The sequence below is a fragment of the Lepus europaeus genome, chromosome 21, assembly GCF_033115175.1.
Source record: "Lepus europaeus isolate LE1 chromosome 21, mLepTim1.pri, whole genome shotgun sequence".
NCBI lineage: Eukaryota > Metazoa > Chordata > Mammalia > Lagomorpha > Leporidae > Lepus > Lepus europaeus.
The window spans coordinates 7,826,704-7,851,245 of record NC_084847.1 but is presented as its reverse complement, the minus strand read 5'-3'; positions in this window follow the sequence as shown (position 1 = coordinate 7,851,245).

The following is a 24,542-nucleotide window of genomic DNA, read 5'->3' as shown; positions in this document are numbered from 1 at the left end:
AAAGACTTTTGAATAAACAAAGAATCACAGGATTTAACAGATTGTGGGAATGAGGGAGAGGAATCCACACAAAGCTGGAAACAGGTGTTTGTGCGGAACCCGGGGCTGCTCATTCTCTTCCAGCAGGGGTCAGATTGGGACAAAGCAGAAGGCACTAGTGGACTATTGGGTGAGCCTGGCTTGAAGCCAGGGGTGGTCTGTACTTAAGAAACTAAAAGAATCTAGGGTTCTTTGAGCTGGACTAATCTTTTTAAGGACAGTAAAGATTTGTTTATGGGGCGGGGTCCTGGCATTGGCACTCAAGTGACCAGGTGAATCCTCACATTTAGAAACTGTAGCTTAAGTCTTAAAACCCAGCCGGCTTTAACCAGTTCTACCAAACTCTGGCTCCGTCTCTGCTGTGAGCAAAATAAAAGCAAGGAACCCTTTGAAGTGAGCTCATGAAGCTTCCGGGCCTCTAATCTGTGGTCCAGTGAGCGTCAGGCCACTCACGCCCCAACCCTAGTGGGTTGATTTCTGATGGGGGCCAGTGACCCTAAACAGTTTCCCACTCCTGCTTGGCAAAGGCCAGGTCATGAGATGCATTGGTTTCCTGGGGCTGCAGGAACAAACACCACAGGCTGGGAGGCTGAAAGCAACAGAAATGCCTTGTCCCACAATTTTGGAGGCCAAAAGTCCAGAAACCAAGGTGTCAGCAGGGCCACGCTGTGCCTGCAGGCTTTCTGGGAGAATCCTTCCTCGACTCTTCAGGCTTCTGGTAGAGCGATGCCAGGTGCTCCTTGGCTTGCAGCTGCTGTCACCCCACTTTGGGGCAAAGTCATCTCACGGTGCTCTTCCTGGTGACTGTCTGTCTCTCCTTACAAGGACACATTCGTTGGATTCAGAGCCCACCCTAACCCAGTATGACCTCATGTTAACTAAATTGTATCTACAAAGACCCTGTTTCTAAATAAAGTCCCCGGGATGAACCGGACACATCTTTGGAGGGCAGCATAATCCAGCCTCCAGCAGCAGTCAAGCCAGGTTTAGCATCCGTCTTCGCCCCTGCTGTGAAGTCTGGACGGGGCGATTGACTTGTCAAGACTCTGAAGGAGTCCGGGGACTTGGGGAGTACAGGTATGACAGCATTCATGATTGAAAAATGATTGCTCTTGTAGCACACACCTTGACTGGGTCTCCCTGTCTAATGGAATCTGTTAGCACCTCTTTGAGACAGGTGACAAGAGCTCTTCTTGTCAGCATCTGGCAGGCCATAGAAAGACCATCACTGTTACCCACCCATCTCACAAAGGAGTCAGCTGAGGCACCGGGAGGTGGGGGACACCTGGGACTCTGAGACCACCAGTGACTGGTGTCCGGCTGGACTGCAGTGGTCTGTTCACCTTCCTACCACGAGACTCAGCTTTGTGCAGAATACGAGTCATGAGTCATGGGCAGTTACTTTCTTTTATACGTAAAGCAGCTCTGCCTCAATTATAGCGCACATGTGTACAAAATAAATCAGACACATCCCCCAAAACATCATTGTTACTAACCTCACTCCAGCAAACCATTCAGTTCAGTTTAAAATAAACTGCGAGTCTTTTTTTTTTTTTTTTTTTGGACAGGCAGAGTTAGACAATGAGAGAGAGACAGAGAAAAAGGTCTTCCTTTTTCCCTTGGTTCACCCCCCAAATGACCGCTATGGCTAGTGCTGTGCCGATCCGAAGCCAGGAGCCAGGTGCTTCCGTCTGGTCTCCCATGCGGGTGCAGGGCCCAAGCACTTGGGCCATCCTCCACTGCACTCCCGGGCCACAGCAGAGAGCTGGCCTGGAAGAGGGGCAACCGGGACAGAATCCAGCACTCCAACCGGGACTAGAACCCGGTGTGCCGGTGCCACAGGAGGAGGATTAGCCTAGTGAGCCACAGTGCCGGCCTTGCGAGTCTTTTTTTACATTTGATATCTGCTCAAGACATTAATTGCCTCTGATAATTCAGTAATATTATTCCTGAGTTCATTGAAAGCTGGGTAATTTCATGATCTCTGGTAAATAAATTCGTTCATTCCCATAAATTCGAGTACAGAGGTAGTAGTTGATCATTGATTAGGCACAAGAAAAATGCTGTGAATTGTCGGTATTGTTAGTCATTACATGAAGGTACTTCATAAAGATTATTGGAAAATGGAATGAAAAGATAAGCTTATTATGGTGCATAAAGATTATTAATTTCTAAAGCTTTTCTTATTTGAGAGGCAGAGAGAGACAGATATTGTTCTCATCTACTGATTTACTCCCAAAATACTCACAGTGGTTGAGGCTGGATTGGAGCTGACACCAGAAGCCAGGAGCTCAATCCAGATCTGCCACTTAGCATACAGGAGCCCAATTCCCTGAGCCGACACCATTGCCTGTCTGGGTTTGCATCAGCAGGAAGATGGAGTTAGGAGCAGAAGCAGATGTATAACTCAGCGATTCCAGTATGGGAGATGGGCTACAACAATGGCGACCAGTGAAAATATTGTGCTGAGTGAAAGCAATCAGTTGCAGGAGATCACATATTGTGTGCTTCTACTTAGATGCAATGTCCAATAGAGGAAAATCCATAGAAACAGAAGATCAATTATTGATTGCCAGTGGCAGGAGTAGGGTGAAATTCATAATGAATGTTAATCCTTATAAGGTGTTTTTTTTTGGAGTCATGAAAATATTCAGAAATTAGATAATGATTCCCCATGTATGCTAAAATTACTAATTGTACATTATAAAAGGCAAATGTCATGGTATGTGAATAAGGTTTCTAATAAAGCTGTTATAAAAATACATGACAGAATCATCCTAGAATTGATGAAACGTGGTATGACAAAAATAATGAGGGTAGACTTCTATTCCTGGGAAGATATATTAGACAGTCTGTTCCTATTCTTCTTGCTAAGTCAGAACTGTGGGAGTTATATATAAAACAAATATGAGAAGATCCTGAGAGGTGGGGAGAAGGAGGTGGACAGGTGAGGACCTAGGTGCCTAAGGAGGGCCACAGTGCCGAGGTCTGTGCACTCCTTTGTCATCTTCCCAGACACAGGCCTGAAGAAGCCAGCAGCCCAGAAAAATGCCGCAGGCACAGCCAATGAAGAGCCCCAACTGAAGAACAGCCGCAGGATGGATGTGGAGAGTCAAGGGACATAAAGGGAGGCAGCGTTTCCATCCTTTGCTGGAACACTGAAACGATGACGCTGGTAGACGCTGATAAATGCTGTAAATATCACGGAACACTTGCAGCGACAAGCAAAATCCTGTACAAAGGGATAACACTCACAGATACTGTAGATGAGTCGAAGTGGAATTCTAAATATTCATGTAGCCACAGGGAGGCAAGAAAAAGCGGAGAAAGGAAAACTTAGAGAAAAGCCAAAATCCAAAAGCAGATTTAATTCATAAGGTGTCAGTAATTACATTACATGTGAATATCGGAATACACCAATTGGAGCAAGCAGAGGTGCAGTGGTTTAAGCGGCCACTTGGAATGCGTGCATCTTGTATCAGAGTGTGGGTTCAAGTCCCAGCTACTCCACTTCCAATTCAGCGTCTGCTAATGTGCCTAAGGAGGCAGCACATGATGGCCCAAGTCCTTGGATTCTGGGAGACCAGATGAAGTTCCAGGATCCTATCCTCAGCCTGGCCCAGCCTAGACTATTGAGGATCATTTGAGGTGTGAATCAGAGACAAACATTCTCATGTTCTCCCTCCCTCTCTCTCCCTCTCTTTCTCCCTCCCTCTCTCTCTGCCTCTCTCCTTCTCTTTCTCTCTCTCTCTCTCCTTCTCTCTCTCCCTCTCTCCCTCTCCCTCTCTCTCACGCTCTCGCTTGCTCTCTCTCGCTTGCTCTCTCTCGCTCCCCCTCTCCCTCTCCCCTTCTCTCCCTTGCTCCCTCCCCCCCAGACCTTCTGTCACTCTACTGCTCAAATGAACAAATAAGGAAATCTTTTAAAAACACAAATGAACCAATGAAAAGACATAAATTTGCATAGACCTAAATATACACTGTCTACAAGAAACTTATTTCAAATATAAAAATACAGACAGATTGAAAGTAAAGGTTTGGAAAGTATATTATGTAAAAATGAGTGCAAGGCGAAAAGAAGAACGGTAATACTAATACCTGATAAAGTTGGCTTCAAAGTAAAAAAGAAAAATCTCAGTGTGGCTGATGTGGTGCGGCAAGTTAAGCCACCGCCTGTGATCCCAGCATCCCAGGAGCCAGATCAAGTCCCAGTAGCTTCACTTCCAATCCAGCTTCCTGCTAATGGTCTGGAAAAGCAGTGGAGGATGGCACAAGTTCTTGGCCCCTGTACCCATGTGGGCGACCAGAAAGAAGCTCCTGGCTTCAGCTCTGCCCAGTCCTGGTCATTGCAGCTATTTGGAAGAGTGAAGCAGCAGATGGAAGATCAGCATGTATGTGTGCTGGTGTGTCTCTAACTCTTTCAAATAAATAAATAAATGCATCTTTAAAAATTATTTTCAATGCAACATGACAACACAGTAATCCTAAGCATGTACACACAAAACATACATGCAAAATATTTGAAGCAAATCTGGCAGAAATGTAAGAACTAGACAAATCCAAAATTATACAGTTGGAAATGTTCATACCCTTCTTTCAACAAGTGATAGAGCAACTACACAGAAAATTAGCACATATGTAGAAGAACAGAACACCAACAAGCAACAGAATACATATTCTTTTCATGTGCCCGAGGAGTATAATTCCAAGGGACATCAAACAACCCTCTAGAAAAAGAAAAGAACTGAAACCATGCAGTGCATTCTCCAACCACAGTAGAATCAAACTAAAAATCAATACCAGAGAGATGATAGAAAAATCGGCTAACACCCGGAAAGTAATAAACCATTTCCAAGTAGTCCTTGAGTCAAAAGGAAATTTTTAAAAGATGTTGAACTAAATACAATGAAAATACATGACATCTCAATTTGTGACACATAAAGCAGCACCAAGAGGGAGCTTTATATAACTAAATGCAAATATTGGCAACCATGAAAAGTTTCACGTCACTAATTAGGCTAATGGGGTGGGTGTTTGGTCCTACAGCTAAGATGCCTATAGGGATACCTGCATCTCATATCATAGTGCCTGGGTTTGAGTCTTAGCTTTGCTCCCAAATCCAGCTTCCATCTGGTGCACCCTCTGGGAGGCAGCAGGTAACGGCGCAAGTATTTGGGTCTCTGGCTCCCATGTCAGAGACCTGGATTGAGTTTCTGGCTCCTGACTTTAGCCTGGCTTAGCTCCTGGCCATTGTGGGTGTTTTAGAGTGAGTCAGAAGATGGCAGCACTCTAAATAAATAAATTTAAAAAATCAAGCTATACCTCAAAAGCCTAGAAAATTAAGAATAAAATAAACCCAAAACAAATAGAAGGAAGAACATACTAAACACAAGAGCAGATATGAATGAAGTTGAGAGCATGAAAAAGTGGAGAAAATCAGTGAAACGAAGACCGGTTTATTGAAAAGACCACTCCAATGTCTATCTGACACACTTCAGTGAGCCTGACAAAGACAAAGGAGAAAAGGCACCGATTACCAGGATCAGGCACAAAACAGGAGATGACTACATACGAAATAAACCACATCCTTGGAAACACAAACTACCACACTTCACTCCATGTGAAATAATGTGAAGAGCCCCATAAGGAAATTGAATTTGTACAACAAAATTCCTTAAAAAAAGAAACCCCCAGGCCCACATAGCTTCTCTGGAAATTTTAACAAACACTTGAAGAAACAACACTAAATCTACACAACGTTTTCTAGAAAATGGAAAAGGAGATAGAATTTCTTATTGCATTTTAAGAAGCCGATGTTACCTTAAAAACAAAACCAGGCACGAATGTCCAGCAAAGAAAATGCAGACCTCTATTCCACATAAGGGTAGGAACGAAGTCCCTGACCAGGGGCAGGTGTTGGGTCTCGCAGCTAAGACACGGGTTAATGCACCCGAACCTGACGTTGGAGTTCCGGGGCTCAGTGCTGGTCTCCAGCTCCCGACTCCAGCTTCCTGCCAGTGCAGACGGAGAGGCAGCAGTGCTGGCTCGAGTAACTGGGTCCCTGATACCCACGCGGGACACCTGGATTGAGTTCCCATTTTCCAACTTTGGCCTCAGCCCAGCCCCTTTGTGGTCATTGGGAGAGTGAACTATCAGATGGGGGTTCATATTCATTCATCCTCTCTCTGTCTCTCTCTCTCAAATAAATAAAAACTTTTAGGGACTGGCGCTGTGGTGTAGTAGGCTAAGCATCCACTTGTGGCACCAGCATCCCATGTGTGCACCAGTTCGACAGCAGGGAAAGATGGCCCAAATGCTTGGGCCCCTGCCACCTACGTAGGAGACAGATCCAATATTTGAAAATCATTCAACGTAATCCACCATATTAGCAGCCTAAAGAAGAACATGATACAGTTGTATCATCACAGAAAAAAAATTATTTGACAGGATTTAACCTCCATTTATGATTTAAAAGCAAAAAGCTCTCAGAAAAATCAGAGTAAAGAAAAACCACCTGAGTTTGATGGAGCACCCTGAATATGTTCTCTTTTAAGTTGGGAACAAAGTAAAGGTGTCTACTCTTACCCCTGTTATGCAACAAAATGCTCTAAGTTCTAGCAAATGCAACAAAGGAATAAAGGAAATGAGTTGTTCCCTAGTTACAGATGACATGATTATCCGTGTAGAAAACCCTAACTTATTTACAAACAAAAGCCAAAACTCTCAGAACTAATGAGTGAGTTCAGCAAAATTGTAAAACTTACTGGGAAAAAACAAGGGGACTATAATAGCTAAATTTCAAAAGGAAAAAAATGGGAGGACTCTACCCGATTTTAAGATTTCTTATATAGCAACAGTAATCAGGATTCTGTGGTGTTGATGGAGGGAGAAACACACAGACAAATGGAAGATAACAGAGAACTTAGAACCCACACTCACATCCAACTGTTTTTGCTGGAGATGCAAAAGCAATTCAATAGAGGAAGGATTCTTTGTAATAGAGGGTGCCTGAGAAACTGGAAAACTGGGGGTGACCCTCAATCTGTCTCATATTCTACAAGAAAATAATCCAGGGGCCGGCACTGTGGCATATAGTAGGTTAAGCCTCTGCAGCGCCAGCATCCCATATGGCCAACAGCTCGTGTCCCAGCTTTCCGCTTCTGATTTGGCTGTTAATGTGCCTAGGAAAGCAGTGGAAGATGGTCCACGTGCTTGGGCTCCCACACTAGGGTGGGAGACTTGAAAGAAGCTCCTGGCTTCGGGTTGGCCCAGCTCCGGCTGTTGCAGCCATTTGAGGAGTGAACCAGCAGATGGAAGGCTTTTCTCTCTGTCTCTTCCTCTCTCTATATGTAACTCTACCTCTCAAACAAATAAATAAAATCTTTTTTAAATAAAAGGACTACAAATTTCAATGTAAAACCATAAAACCTTCATAAAAACATTCAGGGGAGTAGTGGATCTAGGCTCAGGCAAAGAATTCTTAATCCTCAATGCATGATCCATAAGAGGAAAAGTTGATAAATTGGACTTCATCAGACTTAAGACGATTTGTCGCATGAAGGGCCCTGTTGAGTGGATGAAGAAGGCAAGCTCCTGACGCCGAGGAAATATTTGCAAAGCGCCTTTCTGATGAGGACCGGTACCCAGAATTCACAATGACTTTCTCAGAGCTCGGCGGTAAAAAATAATTAAGCAACACAGTCAGAAAATGGGCAAAAGACAAGAAGAGATGCTCCCCGAGGACACTGTACAAACAGGAGTATGTGAGAAAGATGTCCCCCATCCTTAGCTGTGAGAGAAATGCAAATCAGAGAGGAAGCCAAGATAAAGACGAGTGGCAGCACTAAGTGCTGGTCATTCGCATATTGCCAGTGCGAGGATAAACTGGTACAGCTACTCTGGAAAAGAGTTAGGCAGTTTCTTTACGAAACGAAACACACGATGGGCTTACAATCCAGCATTCGCACTGCTGGCCACTGATTCCAGACAAAGACTTCCGTTCCAGTGAAACCCTATAAAGAAAGTGTGTGGAGTGGTCTTCTTCCTAGCAGTCAAAGGCTCAGATGTCTTTCAGCAGGTGAATGTTCAAACAAGTTGTGCATCTCTACCGTGAAACACCACTGAGTGATAAAAAGACACAAATGATACGTGTGTTAATGTTGGTTAACCTCTAGAGGATGATTTTGAGGGGTGGGGGGAAAGCAATCTCAATATGTTACGTACTGATAATGCCACTTAAGTAACATTTCATTTTTGAGATGAGAAAATTGTGGAGCTGCAGGTCTCATCGTAGCAACGGCTGTTATTACAGGTTATCACCCAGGAGGGGTGAGAGGAAGTTGACGTGACCATACCAGGGCAACAGGAAGGGTATTTGTGGTGATGGAAGTATTCAGTAGCTTGGTTGCATCCATAACAATGTCCTGATTATGATATGATAGTTTTGCAAGGTTTTTACCACTGGGGGAATTGGGTAATAGTTACACAGGATTTTTCTGCATTCATTTTCAAAACTGCATGTAAATCTATAATCATCTTGAAATAAAACTTTTAATTTAAATAAATGATTCAACTCAGGAAACACGGTGCTATAACACAGTGCTATAAACACGATGCATCAACTAGTCATTGTCATTTGTAGAATGCCCATAAGTTAGACTTCAAAATATTTCAGAGGGACTTAGGGGGCAAATGCAATGAAAACCAGCCACCTTTTAAAAACTGATGAGAAGTTACTGCAACCAGCTCACTCACATGGGCACTTAGGGCATTACTCATTAAAGGCAGCACGTCATGGGAACCACATGAGAATCACAGGGCTGCCTCCTCTAGACCAGGGAGCTGTGTTTGTGCCTGAAGAGGTGCACAGACTGTAACACTGAGCAGTAGAGACCAGGCACAGACCTGGCTGACAACGGCAGTGGATGTTTAACAGTGAATGTGCTGCTCACTGCCAGAAACGAGGTTTGCATCGCAAAGGAGACAGGCACAGGACTCCCAGGTGTCTGAGCAGCAGACCGAAGAGCCCAGAAAACTGCTCAGCCATGCGTCCAGATTTGATAAGAATCCCATGGACGGGAACACGAAATGGTGTTATTGTCACCTAAACGGCTCCACCTGCAGTTGCTGTAGCTGAGGCTAGGTTCCGATTGCAGACAGCAGTCTGGGAAGCAGAAGGTAGCAGGCTGTGATGCTAATGGCTCTGCAGTGCTGGATGGATCAGAGAGAGAGCTGAGCAGCCCAGGCGAACACTAGGATGGCAGCCATCCTGGACTATGATGCAGGCTCTTCTTCCTGGGGCCAAGAGCTCTCCCTGTCCCAAATCCATAGCTGTATCTGGATGAGCTTGGTCTGTTGAATGTGCTTGGTTGCTGAGGGCTGAGGCTGAAGCCATTGGTGTGGAGGCGGGAGCTCCGGGAACTGACAGTGTGTGTGGCTCAGATGTGCAGAAATTTTCCGGGAGGCGTGAAAGGACAGAATTAATCGAGCATTTCTCCTGGAAGGGCTAAGAGCTGTTTGCCATTCGGGCCCCTGACTTCGCCCTCGCCGTCTGCCCGATGCTTGTGAATGATCCGTCAAGGTGGTTCTGCTTCTCTTCTGCTTTAATCCGGAGCTGGACCTGGTGACTTTGCAAGGGCAGGGGTGGAAGCCTGAGCCACGTGAGGGTCGGGTGGGTGGCCTGCACCCCTCTCCCGACTGCCAAGCGACAAACTAGAGATCAGGGGTTGGGACTGAAGCTTGTCTCAGGAAATGTTTCCTCGTACGTAGTGTTTTTAAATGGATGAATAATTGAACCTGAGGTCATTGGGGTGGGTCCTCATCCAGCATGACTGAGGTCTTTAAAAGAGGAGGAGGTTAGGAAACAGCTACAAGCACGTATGGAAGGAAGGATATCTACAAGCCAAGGAGGGAGACCTCAAGAAGCCCTAACCCTTCTGACACCTTGGTCTTGATCTTCTGAGTGCCACTGTGACACCTGCATCCCCAGCAGAGTGTTGGGTCTGTGTCCTAGCTCAACTTCTGGTTCTATCTTCCTGCTTGTGTGCACTCTGGGAGGCAGCAGGTGGTGACTCCAGGGCTTCAGTTCCTGCTGCCCACATAGGAGACCTGGACTGAGGTCCTGGCAGAAACCTGGGGAGTACACCAGCAAATGAAAAACCTTCTCCCCTCTCCCCTCCTCCCTCACCCCTCTCCTGTCCTCCTCTCCCCTCCCCTCCCCTCCCCACCACTTCCTCCCCTCCTCTCCCCTCTCTGCTCTCCTCTCTCTCCCCTCTCCTCTTCTACCCTCCCCTCTCGCCTCTCCCCTCTCCTCTCCCCTCTCCCCCTTCTCTCCTCTCCGCTCTCCCCTCTCCTCTCTCTCCTCTCCTCTCCCCTCCCCTGCTCTCCCCTTTTCCTCTCTCTCTATCTTTGCCTTTTGAATAATATAAATTTTTTAAAGGCTAGAGAAATACACAAATTTAGGTAAAGGGATTTGGGAGGATATAACAGTATATATGAGCTAGAGTATTCCAACATCAATTCCTTATTTTAATTTTTGATTTACATGTAACATTCATTTTCATGGTATACTGTGAAATAGTCCAAGACATGCTTGCAGCATTAAGTGATCAGATCTGGCAATTAGCATTTCCATGTCTTTTTCCTTGTTTGGAGCCTCCCAGCTTTGACACAACATAATACTTCATGGTGAACTGTCGTCGCCTCACTCTGCTGCGGAACACTAGACCCTGTCACTCCTATCCGACTGTTTGGGATCCAGGATCCAGCTCTCTCCACTTCCCAGCCTCTAGTCCTCACTGTTCTGAGTTCAGATCGATGCTTTGTCAGACAAGGCAGCGAGTTGATGAGCACTTGAAGTCTGAAAGCAGAAAAGGCGAGTAGCTTGGCTGAGCAGACATCAGGGAGTGAACTTTGGGTAGGAGCGGAGTGTGGAGTCCTCCAGACAGAAAGCGAAGGGATGCCCGGGGCTGGGAAGGAAGCCCCAGGGAGCTCCACGGGGTCCTCTGACTGGTGGCACAGCCCAGCACACTGAGTTGAGGGCGTCTCGCAGCCAGTGCCTCCGTCAGTTAGTAAGGTTGTATGTAACCAGACGTCTCTGCAGCTGGATACAAATTGGCCCTCCTAGGACTTGGTGATTCACATATCCGATGTAGCACTGTGTTACGGGGCACAGCGGCCCAATAAGCCTGCAGCTGCATAATTCCGCGAGATTGCTGAAATGCTGGGAGAAGAGCATGTGGATCCACATCAGTTGTGTTAATGTGAGTGGCTGCTGTAGGAGAGGACATTATCCTGAAAGGTGCGCCAGCCAGAACTTGCAGGAAAACAGCCTGGCAAGGAGATTATAGACATCAAGAACAAGAAGGCAGGACTGTGCCACAGGGCTGCTGGCAATCCTAAGCGCTAGACTTTATCTGTACCCAGCCTATGAGCAATCAGTAACTATAATGCAACAATCGATGCACTGTCTCATTTAATTCTTATAAGCCTTGGAGTTGAATAATCCCCCATTCTATGGAGGATGTAACACAGCTCGAAGGGAGGCAGAGCTGGACTCAAACCTAGGACGTCTCATTTCAAAGGCGGCAGTCGCAACCACTGCAGTCTACTTGGGTTTCCTCCCAGGCCCAACACAAACCTTCAGACACAGTAGGCAGTGGATGTCGGTGGAATAAGTTAATCACCATGCAATTTTTCTCTATGAGCTGATTCCATGGGCAAGTGATTTTTCTTAGGGGTCCTTCTCTGTCCATCAGTGTGTTTTGTTTGGCCTGCAGAATGTGAGCCCATGTCCTTTTGTTTTTGTTTCTGTTTTTGATTTTTAAAAGTTGCCAGCTTCTAAGCATTGGAGTATTCCCCATAAAAATCCAGATTTCCTGCATCTTTGGAAAGGTTCAGAGGTCTAGCAATAGAAGCATTTAGCCTGGCAGTTAAGGCACCCACAGCCCACATCAGAATGCCATGGCCAATTGTTGGCTCCAGCTCCTAATTGCAGCTTCCCACCAAGCCAGTCCCTGGGAAGCAGCAGCAATGGCTCGAGTACTTAGGTGCCTGCCACTTCCATGGAGACCTGGTTCGAGTTTCTGGTTCCAAGTCTTTGGCTTTGCCCAGCCCAGCTGCTGCGGCTTCTGTAGAACGAATCACTCGATGGTTCTCTCTCTCTCTCTCTCTGCCTTTCAAACAGATGAAACTAAATGATCCCTTAAAAATATATGTGTTATTTATTGTAGGAGAAGAGAGAGAACTAGAAGCATAAACAGGCATGGGGGCTGTCATTGGTGTTTGTCTTTGAGGCTTAACATACTGCTTCACAGAGCGGAACATGCCTTATTACAAATATTATTTATATATATTCTTATGTATCAGAGAGCAGAGAGACAGAGAGGGCTCCCACCTGCTGGTTCACTCCCCACAGGCCCACAACAGCTGGGGCTTGGCCGAGGAGAAGCCAGGAGCCAGGCAAGGACCCAATGATGGCCACAGTTTGCTGCCTCCCATAGTCTGTGTTAGCAGGGAGCTGAAATCGGGAGGGAAGCCAGGACTTGAACTCAGGCACTCTGATACTCGGGCACGCTGTTAGTCAGGTACTCCGATACTCAGGTATTCTGTCTCGAGAATATGGATTTTCATCCATTCATTTCAGGAGGTGCCCATGGCCTTGGACTAGGAGGGAATGGACTTGCAGTGAGTCCCTGTGCCCACCTGGAAGTCAGTCTTGTCTCTTTTAAACCACAGGGCGTGGCTCACATTCTTCCTGACGCCCTCCCAGCCTTCATCGCCCCTCCCTCTTCCTTCCCCAGGACCCAGATCCTGGTCGGTCCAGTGTTTCCTTCTCTTGGGTCCTCTTTCTTCTCTGCTTCCCAAAAACGTCCCCTAAGTCAGGGGAGCGTGCCAAGGTCACAGGGAGAGACGAGGAGAGATTCTGTGCAAGGGAAAATGCTTATCTTGCCTTTCGATCCGTATTCTCCCCTTTTTTCCCTCCTCCCTGCTGCCATCTCTCTCTCTCCCGCTGTCTCTCATTCTCTTATGCTCATCTCTTTGCTTTTATTTCCTCTTCCTGCCCTCCTCTTCTTAAAGCTCTCTTGAGTTTTGTGAGTATGGCTTAGTCAACTCCTCTGAGAAACGTGCTTCAGTTCAACCCCACGTAACTGCTCTGAGTGGAGGAAGAAGAGAGAACAGTGTCTGAAACTCTACCCACAACAGCTTCGATTGACCAATGACAAAGGAGGCACATTGCTCATCTTAGCCTCTGTGGCCTGAGAGAGGAGCCAAGATACTGACTATTTCCATGGCACCGTAAAGATTATGCCCACTCCCTTACTGTCCGACTTCCATCACCAGTGATTCATTTTGCCTGTCCTTGAACGTCTCAAGAACGGAACCATACTCAATGTATGCCTTTGTGTCTCCCTCCATTGTTCAACATGTGTTTGCAAATTGTCTGTATTTTGACAACTGGTAGTAGCTTTAATGAATGGCAATGCAGCTTGCTCATCTTATCTTCTGTTGAGAGACAGCAGAAGAATCAGAAAGTTCTCTGCAGGAGCAGGAAGAGCTCAGTGAGGTTCTCCTTCCATCTCTGCACACTGGTGGGGAAAAGCAGAAAATCCATCTCAAGCCCCTCCCTGGAGAAAGCAGGCTGGCATGCAGTGGCACACATCGTGCTCCTGGACGGGGTCTCTCCCTGCAGCCTGGCCTCTCGGAGGCCAGCAAACCAGCCAGTGCTGACAAGAGATAAGCAAGGAAAGGCACCAAGATGCCACAGCAAAGCACCAGCCCAGACTCAGATCAGCTGGGTTCAGTTCCAAGACATTGCCTGGAGTAGCTAGGTAACATTTCGAAAGTCTCGTAAATGCCATTGCCCGCACATTCCACATCACCAATCAGCGTCACCATACAGATTTCATAATGTTACTGTGAGGACTTAGGGATGCAATGTGCAAGAAAACACTCAGTTCAACCCTGACACAGGTAGAAAATGGATATTCAGAAAGGAACCTCTTCTCGAATTGAGGTTTCTAGAAGCTTAGAAAAATGAGACTTGCACAGGGGTTTTACTCTGAGGGAGAAATATCTGTACAAAGGAGCTTTGTGACTTGCAGGGAAGAATTCCATGATGGAGTCTGACACTGGGACATTGAAAATACTCCCAGGCACTTGCAGCTTCGTGGCAGCAACAGGTGCCAGCAAGATACCCACAAATCCCAACAGTTTGTTTGGCTCCTCCCACCAAGTGATCTCTGAACTTTCTGGGCAGGCTCACTGTCTGGAGTTCCATCATGGCTCTCCTGTACCTTCTGTGGCTCAGCCCCCTGATTCCCAGGCACAGCTGAACAGCACCCACAGGAAATCCATTTGTTGGCCTTCATGCCGGCCAAATCACACCCAGTGTCTTCTGTCTGCAGAACAAAGTTCCTTGAAAGAGTTGACTTCACTCCATCTGTGTTGCCTTCCCCTTCCCCTCTCCTAACTCAATCTTACCTGCCTGTTTTCTGTAGAAATGGCTATTTCCCAAAGTCGACAGTGCCTGACGTCTTGCCCAAGCCGATGGGGGATCCTTTCAGTCATTCAGCAGCTACTTGCTCTGTGGCAGTGTGCAGTCTGGGTTCTGGCACAGCAGTCTGCACGAAACAGGTGAAGGTCTCCACTCTTGGAGCTTCCCTTGCAGCAGGGAGCAGAGAGGCCCAAAGCTGTCAGCTTTCCCACTCCGTCTGCAGAGTGGACTGCTGTCGAGCTGGGTGACCTGGGGCAAGACTACCTTTCAAGGCCCCAGTCCCCTCTTCTGTAGAATGCGAGTGACCGCCCCCCGTGGGAGGATACCGGGGAGGACTCAGGGAAGCGCTGTGTGCCTGGCACACTCACGCCCAGAACTGCGGCCGCCGGAGCCTGACAGTCTTTATCTTTAATAACAAAGTATGTAACTTTGTATTAGCTATGCTTGTAATTATAAAGGGAACTTCAGAATAATATATGCAAAGGAATTAAATTGCCTTCAGCTTGACATGCATTTTTTTAACTTTCAATTTTATGGTCTAAACCAGCTCTCTGATTTACTCACTTGTAATCAGGACTTTGTGCCTGTCAGTTCTGCCAGCCCAGGGCCGGCCCCAGCTTGCTTAGCTCAGACCTTGTGAAACCTGGCCGGAGGCCCTGTCTTCAGAAGAAAGACCTCTCTCTCTCTCTCTCTCTCTCTCTCTCACTCTCACTCTCAACCTCTCTCTCTGTCTCTCAGTCTCTCTCAACCTCTCTCTCAACCTCTCTCTCTCAACTTCTCTCTCAATCTCTCTCTCTATCTCTGTCTCTCAATCTCTCTCAACCTCTCTCAATCTCTCTCTCTCAACCTTTCTCTCAATCTCTCTCTCTCTATCTCTCTCTGCCTCTCTCTCAATCTCTCTCTCTGTCTCTCAATCTCTCTCAACCTCTCTCAACCTTTCTCTCTCTCAATCTCTCTCTGTCTCTCTCAATCTCTCAATCTTTGTCTCTCAATCTCTCAACCTCTCAATCTCTCTCTGTCTCTCAACCTCTCAATCTCTCTCTGTCTCTCTCAATCTCTCTCTGTCTCAATCTCTCTCTCAACCTCTCAATCTCTCTCCATCTCTCAATCTCTCTCTCTCAATCTCTGTCTCTCAATCTCTCTGTCTCTCTCAATCTCTCTCTCTCTCTCAACCTCTTTCTCTCTCTCTCTCTCTCTCTTCCTTTCTCTCACTCTTTTGCATAATTCTAGACTTAATGGAAGAGCTGCAAGATAAGTCCATGGAAATCTATCATGGTCCACACTCACCAGTCATTAACAGTTTACCTCATTTGCCTCGTCATTCTGTAGACACATTACTTTCTGGGACGTTGGCGAAAGTGGACACTGAACGCTTCCATGACTAATGTTGGTGTGCGTTTTTTAACATGACTGCACACACGTGGTGTCTAAGGGCTGTGAGGAGTGGTGGAGCAGGGACGTAGCAAGGCTGGCTGATGGTACAAAGCAGCTGGGTGGAAGGAGACTGGACGTCTGGGTGTCCAGACTTCACAGTAACCTGCTGCGTATTTTATGGGTGACTAGGAGAGAAGATCTCAAAACTCCAAACATGAAGTAGTGAGATGCCACTCACCCTGATGCGTGCACGCTGGATACATGTATTGAAATATCACACGGTGCCCCAGCGGTATGTGTAAGTGTTATATGTTAACTTAAATTTCTGAAAATGCTTAAGGAGATGGGAATGCTAAATGGAGGTGACTGGAAATCAAGATGACCTTAATTTGATCATTATAGCCAAAATGTAGTACTTAGTATCATATTGCACCACACACAAATGTACAATAAAAATGTTTCAGTTCTCTTTTAAAATATAGTATAATACTGAATTTGAGAAATTTAACATGGATAGACTAGTATCGAGAAACACAGAGTCTATCTTCAAATGTTGTCAGTTTTCCCAATATGTCTTTTTGGTTTTTAAAAGATTTTATTTGAGAGATAGAGTTACAGACAAAGAGAGAGAGGTTTTTCATATGCCGGTTCACTCCCCAATTGGCCGCAATGGCCGGAGCTGGGCCAGTCTGAAGCCAGGAGCCAGGACCTTTTCCTGGGTCTCCCAGGCAGATGTGGGGGCCCAAGGACTTGGACCATCTTCCACTGTTTTCCCAGGCCATCAGCAGGGAGCTGGATCAGAAGAGAAGCAGCCAAGACAGGAACTGGCAGGTGGAGGCTTAACCTCCTACGCCATGGCGCCGGCCTCCCAAAACGTTAAAGGCTCTCACCACCCTCCGGTCCACCTTCTGACATACAACCTGTACATACTGCATTTTGTTGCATGTCTCTCTAGTCTTCTTTCATCTAGAAGGTTCCTCAGCCTTTCTTTGTCTTTCTTGACCTTGATATTTTAGAAGAATGGATATTTTGTAGATTCGGTAAATGAGGTGTCAGCCAGATTTCTCCATTATGAAGTTAACTACTTCTCTGTAATTAACAATTTGAGCATAGATATTTTCAAATTTTGTACACGTTGTGTTCCTTCATCAAAATTCACAGCAATGATTTAGCTGTAATTGATGATTTTCCTTTTTAAGATTTATTTAATATTTATTTGATAGGCACAGTGACAGAGAGAACAAGGCAGAAAGAGGTCTTCCATCTGCTGATTCACTCACCAGACTCCCACAGCAGGCAGGACTGGGCCAGGCCTGAGCCGGGAGCCTGGAGCTCCACCCAGGTCTCCCTTGTGGGTGGCAGGAGCCCAAGTACATGGACCTTCTTCATCTTCCTCCCCAGGCGCATCAGCAGGGAGCCAGATGGGGTGCAGAAGATGGTTAGGACACAGATTGACTGGCATTCCGGGATGGGATGCAGGAGTTTCAAGTGGAAACTTAAGCTCGTGCTCCATGGTGCCCACCCCAGTTGGTGGTTTTTCAAATCCATCAACCCTTCTATATTTATAGTTGAGGGAGAGGGGAGAGGGGAGAGGGGGATCTTCCTGCTGCTGGTTCACTCCCCAAATGTTTGCAATATCCAGGACTTGGCCAGGCAAAACCCAGGCACCAGGAACTCTATCCATGGCTTCTACCTGGTTGGCAGGAATCCAGGTACTTGAGCCATCATCCACGGCTTCCCAGGTGCTTCATCAGGAAGTTGGATGGAAACAGAGTAGCCAGGACTTGGAATGGCAGTAGAACTTGGGTAGCAGGTGTCCCAAGCAGCACCCATCCTAAATGGTACCTGTTTAAAAGCTCTCTATAAATGCAGTCTTAAAGTATGTTTCCCATAGTGTCTGGCTTCCTTAACCCAGCGTGGTATCTAAGTGATTTATGTTTCTGCATGTGTAGCTTATTCCTGTTTATTACTGAGTTGGTATCCTGTTGCGTAGACATGCTGCCGATTCATTTGTCTGTTAAAGACCATTTTGTTTCTGATTGTTGGCCGTTGTAAAGCAGCTGCTCCCTGCAACCTTCTGTGCATTGCTTGGTGGCTATGTGGTTTCCATCTCTCTTTGACATACGTGTGAGTGTGCCAACTAGGTAATCTGGCAGGAGCTGCCAGTTTTGTTTCCAGGGGAGTTGTGCCACTTACACACTCACCAGTAGTGTCTGAGAGATCTAGCTGCGCTACACTGTTTATAGACTTCACTGTTGTCAGTTGTTACAGCGTTAGCTATCCAGGTAAGGGTGCAGCGACACGTCACTGCGGCTGTAATTTTGATGACTAATGGTGTTGATCTTTTCATGTGCATACTAAAAATTTAAATATCTTTGTGAGAGCACATGTGTACTCTTGTCCCTTTTTATTGTTGGTTTGTAGGGGTGCCATATATAAAGTCACCTGTCACATTCTGCATCGTTTGCTTGTTATCCTAGGCTTCTTGGCGTAGCTCAGTGACTCTAGATGTGCAAAAATACCAAATTTTGATGAAGTCTAATTTATAATGTTTCCCTTTTCTGTGCATCTTACCTAAGAAATTTTTACTAACTCCCAGGTGGTGTGGACATTGACCTGTATTTTCTTCTAAAACATCATACTTTTGATTTCTTCAGGCTCATGATCCATCTCAAACTGACTGTGTATATGGTATAAGAGATGAAGTTCACTGTTCTTTCCTCAGTGAACTGTTTTGGGTTTTGTCTAAAATTTGACTACATAAGTCTGGGTCCCTGGCTGGACTCTGTAGATTGTTCCATTGATTCAGTTCACTTTCATTGTGCCTAAATCATACCTTCTTGATTAAGTAGCTTCGCAATAAGTGGGGTAAGCCAGGGAGCTCTCTACATGTGTTCACCTTATCAGTTGTTTGGATATTCAGTGTTATTCTGCATCCATTTACATTTGCAAAAGCATAATTTTGTAAACTTCTAGTTTTTACAATGGCTGCTGGAATTGTGATAAGAAGCCAATTGAATCTCTGGATCAAACTAGGAATTTTAACAGTGACCTCCAATATATGAACATGATATATTTATTCATTTATTTAGGTTGGTTTTCATTTTAATCACGTTACAATTTTTAGGGAAGATCTTGCACTTTTCATTACATTTAATCTGAAATCACATTTTTGTTGCAACAGTAAGTGGAACACTTTTATTCCAGCTTTTAATTGCTACTAGTATATAACGTTAATTTATTTTTGTATGTCGACCTGGTATCATGTGACCTTACCAAATTCACTTATTAGTTCCACTAATTGTTTTATTAATGCCTTAAGATATCCTTATAAATGACGGTGCTCTCTGAGAACAGATGCGGCTGTAGTTCTTCCTCCTGATCCGTGTGTATTTCGCTTAGTTAACTCCAGCACAAGGTTGACCAGGAGACAACAGAGCAGATTGTAGCCCTTATTCTCTCTTGTAAACTTTTCTGTCCTCTGTTCAAATGCTGGCATTATTGGCACCAGCAGCAACCCTGTCACTCCCAGCACATGACCTTAACCACTCACGAGAAATCGGAAGTGGATGCACACCACAGGGGGCTCTGTACCTTGGCTAAACCAAACTGCATTCCCCAGAATTCTCTTCCCACTTCAAGATAGACACTGAATGCGAAGGTGAAGCCCCAGCTGTTACCAGTCACGGAGGGGAGGGCGGTTGCCAGAGTGAGTCTCCTGGGTTCTTTTCCTCAGCTTAGTATAAAAATAAGAAGCCGGGAAAAACTTTCAAAGAGGCAGACACTTTTATTAGACAGAAAGGAAACTTTTATTCAATTGGCAAGTGACAGAGAAAGCGTCTGGTCCGAGTGGAGACCAGGCAGAGTGTCTGAGCTGGACACTGGCGTTGAGGAAGGGTCCCGGGTTTTTAAGGCATTACTCTCTGTTCATTGGGTCATCCTACTGGGGATGCTCATTGGACAGGGGGTTTCACATAGGCATGCTGATTGGCTTGGGGCTCATGGAGATAGTGGGGGTCTCCTGGAGACTGTCCATCTCCTGAGGGGCTCAGACCCCTCTCCTCTGCCAGCTCTGGGTGAAAGATGGCAGCTGCCCTGGAGGTGTGATTTAAAGCCACAAGGTCACACACACAGCACCAGAAGCTACCAGTGGGGGAGACGCCAGTTGGCCTGAAGACAGGCCTTCCAGCCATGGCTGACGGCCTGCTTGTGAAGGACTTTCTACCTATGTGTGAAGGACCCACAGACTCCCAGCCCCCCTGGCCGGCCTCAGCAGTCCTTTTGCATTTGCAGATGTTGACCTGCTGATCAGCTGGCTCACCCTGGCCTGAGGCAGCCGCCGAGCTGCCCAGTGCTCGGTCCCCTGGGTGGCCTGCCCGGTTCTCTGGCTCTGGGGTCCCTCCTGTATCCTTACCAAAGGGCTGACTTCTGCAGAACACGCCTACAGGTCAGAGAAAGCTGATGCAATTCTCAGCCTGTCCTGTGGGGGCTCTCTCACACCTTTGGGTTCCAGCTTGTTCCTGACTCCGACAGCAGCGATTTTTGACACAGGCTGGTCTTGATTGGTCTTGGAAATTCAGGTTTTATGAGGAAGGCAGACTTGGATGCCTGGCTTTCCTGGAATAGTGAAGACCTTAAACATAACATAGTGAACCCCAGTGTTGTGAGTGCAGAGACTGAGAGCAAAATCTTGAAAGTTTTCATAGCGATTTGTGGAGCGAGTTTGTGTCTGATGATTCTAATGGTATAATGACTTGTTTTACTTTGATTTTTCCCTAGTAACCCATTGTTATTGTGTATTTTACAAATATGAGTTCAAGAAATGTTGAGGAAAATGCTTCTTATCCAGAGACAATTTCAGAAACAATAGTTTGGGGCATCTTGGTGCTCAGGTGCTCCATGGGCTACCTAATCCTCCTCTTCTGATCCAGGACCCCCGTGTCTCTGAAGAGCTCGAGTTTCTAACCTCTGAGACTCTGGTTCCTGTAGGGAACAGACAGGACCATTTAAGAGCTATCCTAAAGCATTGACCTCCAACAATGGAAGGAACCAAAGGAGGTGTATGTGAACATCCGGGCAGTTAACTGCTTCTGCCCTGAGGCAGTTGCTAATCTCCCAGGGAAGATGGGGGCTGAGACACCCTGGTAAAATCCTTTTCCTTGCTCTCTAACTTTGAGATCCATCAAGGCTTCCCCAGGGATGGCTTCCGTGTTAGGGACCATAATGGGCAGTCACAGGTGGTGAGACTTCACGTGTGTGATGGATATGTTAGGTAGGTAGTCAGTTATGAGCTTATGTGTGTGTAACAGGCCTAAAGAAAAGACATCTATGTCCAGCATATGCATCTGCATCTCAAAGTCATCCCCATCATGTTTCAGGGGCAGCCTGGCCCTCACATCCTGCCCTGCCCCCTTCTGCCTTCTACAATCTCCCAGGTACAGCCTAGTATCTGCATCTAAAACACCCTGCTCCCTTCCTCCAGGTCTGATAACATTTGCATCCATAAAGTCCTTTGTTTCAGACCTTCAAGAGAAGTTTTTCTATTTACATCCAAAAAGCCCTTTGTTCCAAGAGGAGCAGAGGTGGGGAAGCAGGACCCATCTCCTTAAAAACCCCCAGCCTCAACTGGACTGTGCGCTCAGCTCTCTGCTGAGCCGCCCGCCTGGCCTGGTCAGGTGTAATCTCTCCACTCAACATGTAACCTGTAACCTCCCTCCTTCCTCGCCCCCCCCCTCCCCCCCAGTCTCTCAGGCTCTGTCTGGAGAGGTGCCCATCCATCCTTACAGATGTTCCTTCCTAATAAACCTTGCTGTTTTACCTCCCACTACTCTGTCTCATGCCTGAATTCTTTCTTGCGCGAAGACAAGAACCCTGCAATTTCTCCGGTAACAGATACAGAACAGGTGAATCCACAGAGACAGACAGAAGACTAGAGGCTGGCAAGGGGCTGGGCTGAGGGGAGACAGGGGAGCGACCACTGAATGAGTGCAAAATCTCTGTCTCTGGTGCTAATGTTACTGGAGAAATGCAGGATTCTTGTCTTCGCGCAAGAAAGAATTCAGGCGTGAGACAGAGTAGTGGAAAGTAAAAAGTAGCAAAGTTTATTAAGGTAGGGACATCCGTAAGAACGGATGGGCACCTCTCCAGACAAGACCTGAAAGAGAGTGCCCGGTCTACATTTAGACCAGGGGTTTTTAAGGAGATGGGTCTCTGTCTTCACACATCTCCTCCTGAAACAAAGGATTTTATGGCTGTAAATATTAAGAAGCTCCTATCTGAGTTTTCCCTTGAAGGTATCAGACAGGAGGAAGCCTAGCTGGCGCCATCCTGGGTTCAGAGGAAGGGTGAGCAAGACCCCCCTGGAGAATGGGGATCCGGAGCAGGGTGTTTGAAATGCAGATACTGGGCTGCATCTGGGAGATTGTGGAAGATTTGTCAGGCAGAAGGGGCGGGGACCCCCACCTGGCAGGTTAACGGGTAGAAGGGAGCAGGGCAGAATGCGAACACTGGGCTGCCCCTGAAACATTATCGGGATGACTTTGAGATGTAGATGCATATGCTGGACATAGAAGTCTTGTCTTTAGGCCTTTGTCACACACATATAAGCTCATACCTAACTTCCTACCTAACACTGAGAGTGTTGTGAAACACGGAGGTGGGGATAATTGCACAACATCACGAACATACTGGATGCTGTTGAAGTGCACACGTAGCTGAAAGGGTAAACGTTATGCTGTGTGTGTTGCCTCACTAAAAAAGGATGTGTGATGGCAGCTTGCCAGTTCCTCCTGCCTTGGCCTCTCAGGGCAGTAACCTCCATTGCCCACCCCTTCTTTGTTGATGTCTTCTCATCCTAAGGCTTTGTGACCTCACATGTGCCCACTCCCACTACCACCCCAGGCTCTTAATGTTGGTTTTCCTCTGCAATCAGCTGTGTTCTTACTCTGAACTTACTCCCTGGAAGCTCTCAACCAATCCCATGCTTCCCTTCCATTTCCGTCTGTGTCCTCAGCCCATCATGGTTGGGAGCTGCCGATCCTTGCTTTACCTGTTGATGGAACAAGGACGTAAGCCTCAGCCATGTCAGCTCCTTGCCTGAAGGTAGATAAACCCCTTTCCTTACACCCATCTCTGGAGCTAGGCTAGGTTGTTTAAAAAGTGCCTCAAGTTCAGCGTGCACAAAACCTTACTAAACATTCCTCCTACTTCCTCCAAATCTGCTCATCTTTAAAATTCCACTCCCTCCCCTTTTTGGTAACTATTTGAGTTACCTTGGGAAAGTTATTGAAGTTATGGCCAGAAAGCATGGCCATTGCGAAGAAGGGAGAAGGAGTTGAGAACACTTTACAGATGGAATTTTGTGCAAAGGTGAGGGCTGGATTAGGAAAATCAATGAGGGATATTGAAACTCCTCGGGCTTGGGACTCCAGGGAGTTACCATCACTCCCAGGCACAAGAAGAGGGAAAGCTGGCCAGAATCCACAACAGCTATAGAAAAGCTACCTCTCCCCTCTCCCCCTGGCCCATCGGGCTTCCCCAACCTGACAATAAACCTTTCCTCTTAAAAAAAAAAAAAAACAAACAAACCCTGACCTGCACTGTGAATACAGTCTCCAGTGCAGGGCCCCAGTCCCTGCCAGTTCACAGCCAGCAGGGATGGAGCAAGAAGAAAAGGCACCCCAGTTTCTCTTCCCTCCAATACTCCAGTCCCCAGCTAGTGCTCCTCACTGGCTGAATTTTCAGTGTGAAATGTGTGGAATAATACATAAAACACTATACATAAATGGTCGGGCCTCCTTGTCTGTGAATTCTACATTGAAACTATTGCAGTAGCCAGCAGCCAGATGGCCAGGGAAGCTGATGGCGTGGTTTCCAGGCCACAGAGCACGGTGGAGAAGGCTGGAAGTGACTCTGGAAGGACACAGTGAGAATATCCAGCCCACGCCCTACGCCTCGGTTTGCTCATACACAACAGAGATCAGAACGGCACCTACCTTAACGGGTCTTTGTGGGATGCAGTGTCTGGCATAAAAAACTCCAATAAATCGTTGTTACTTTCATTCCTCTCCACCCGATGGAACTAATCAAAAACAGTTTGAATAAAAACTCCTAGCTGCAAGAGAAGGCAGCCCTCCAAAATGTGTCTAATAAGCTCCAGTTGTTACAGTTCCTACAACAGTGTGGTTGGCTTATCGACATCTGTTCTTTCTGGAAACTGACAGGTAATTTTCTTACCTGTTAGCTACTGATTTTTCATATGCAACAAATATATAAAAGCATCCATCACACATTGTGAGACTGGCTTTGAGCAGACCGTGAAACTCAATGGTCTGTTCAGATTATTTCTGGAATCCATAAGTGAGTTCAGACTCGTGCCTTGAATTTTATGAGAAGCCAATCTTTCATGATCACCGCCTGTCAAGTTGGCCTTGTGTTAGTTGCTTTAAGGTTATTAGAAAATATGTAATTACACATATGAATATATTACATTTAAAAGTATCATGAGAAAAACAAGAAATATGCAAGGTTGCAAATGTGGAATATTCACAACCATACGGAGTGCATAAAATGATCTGAAATTTCCTGACCTAGACAACTCTATACAGCGGCCCCCACCATCCAGGAGGGATCATTTCCA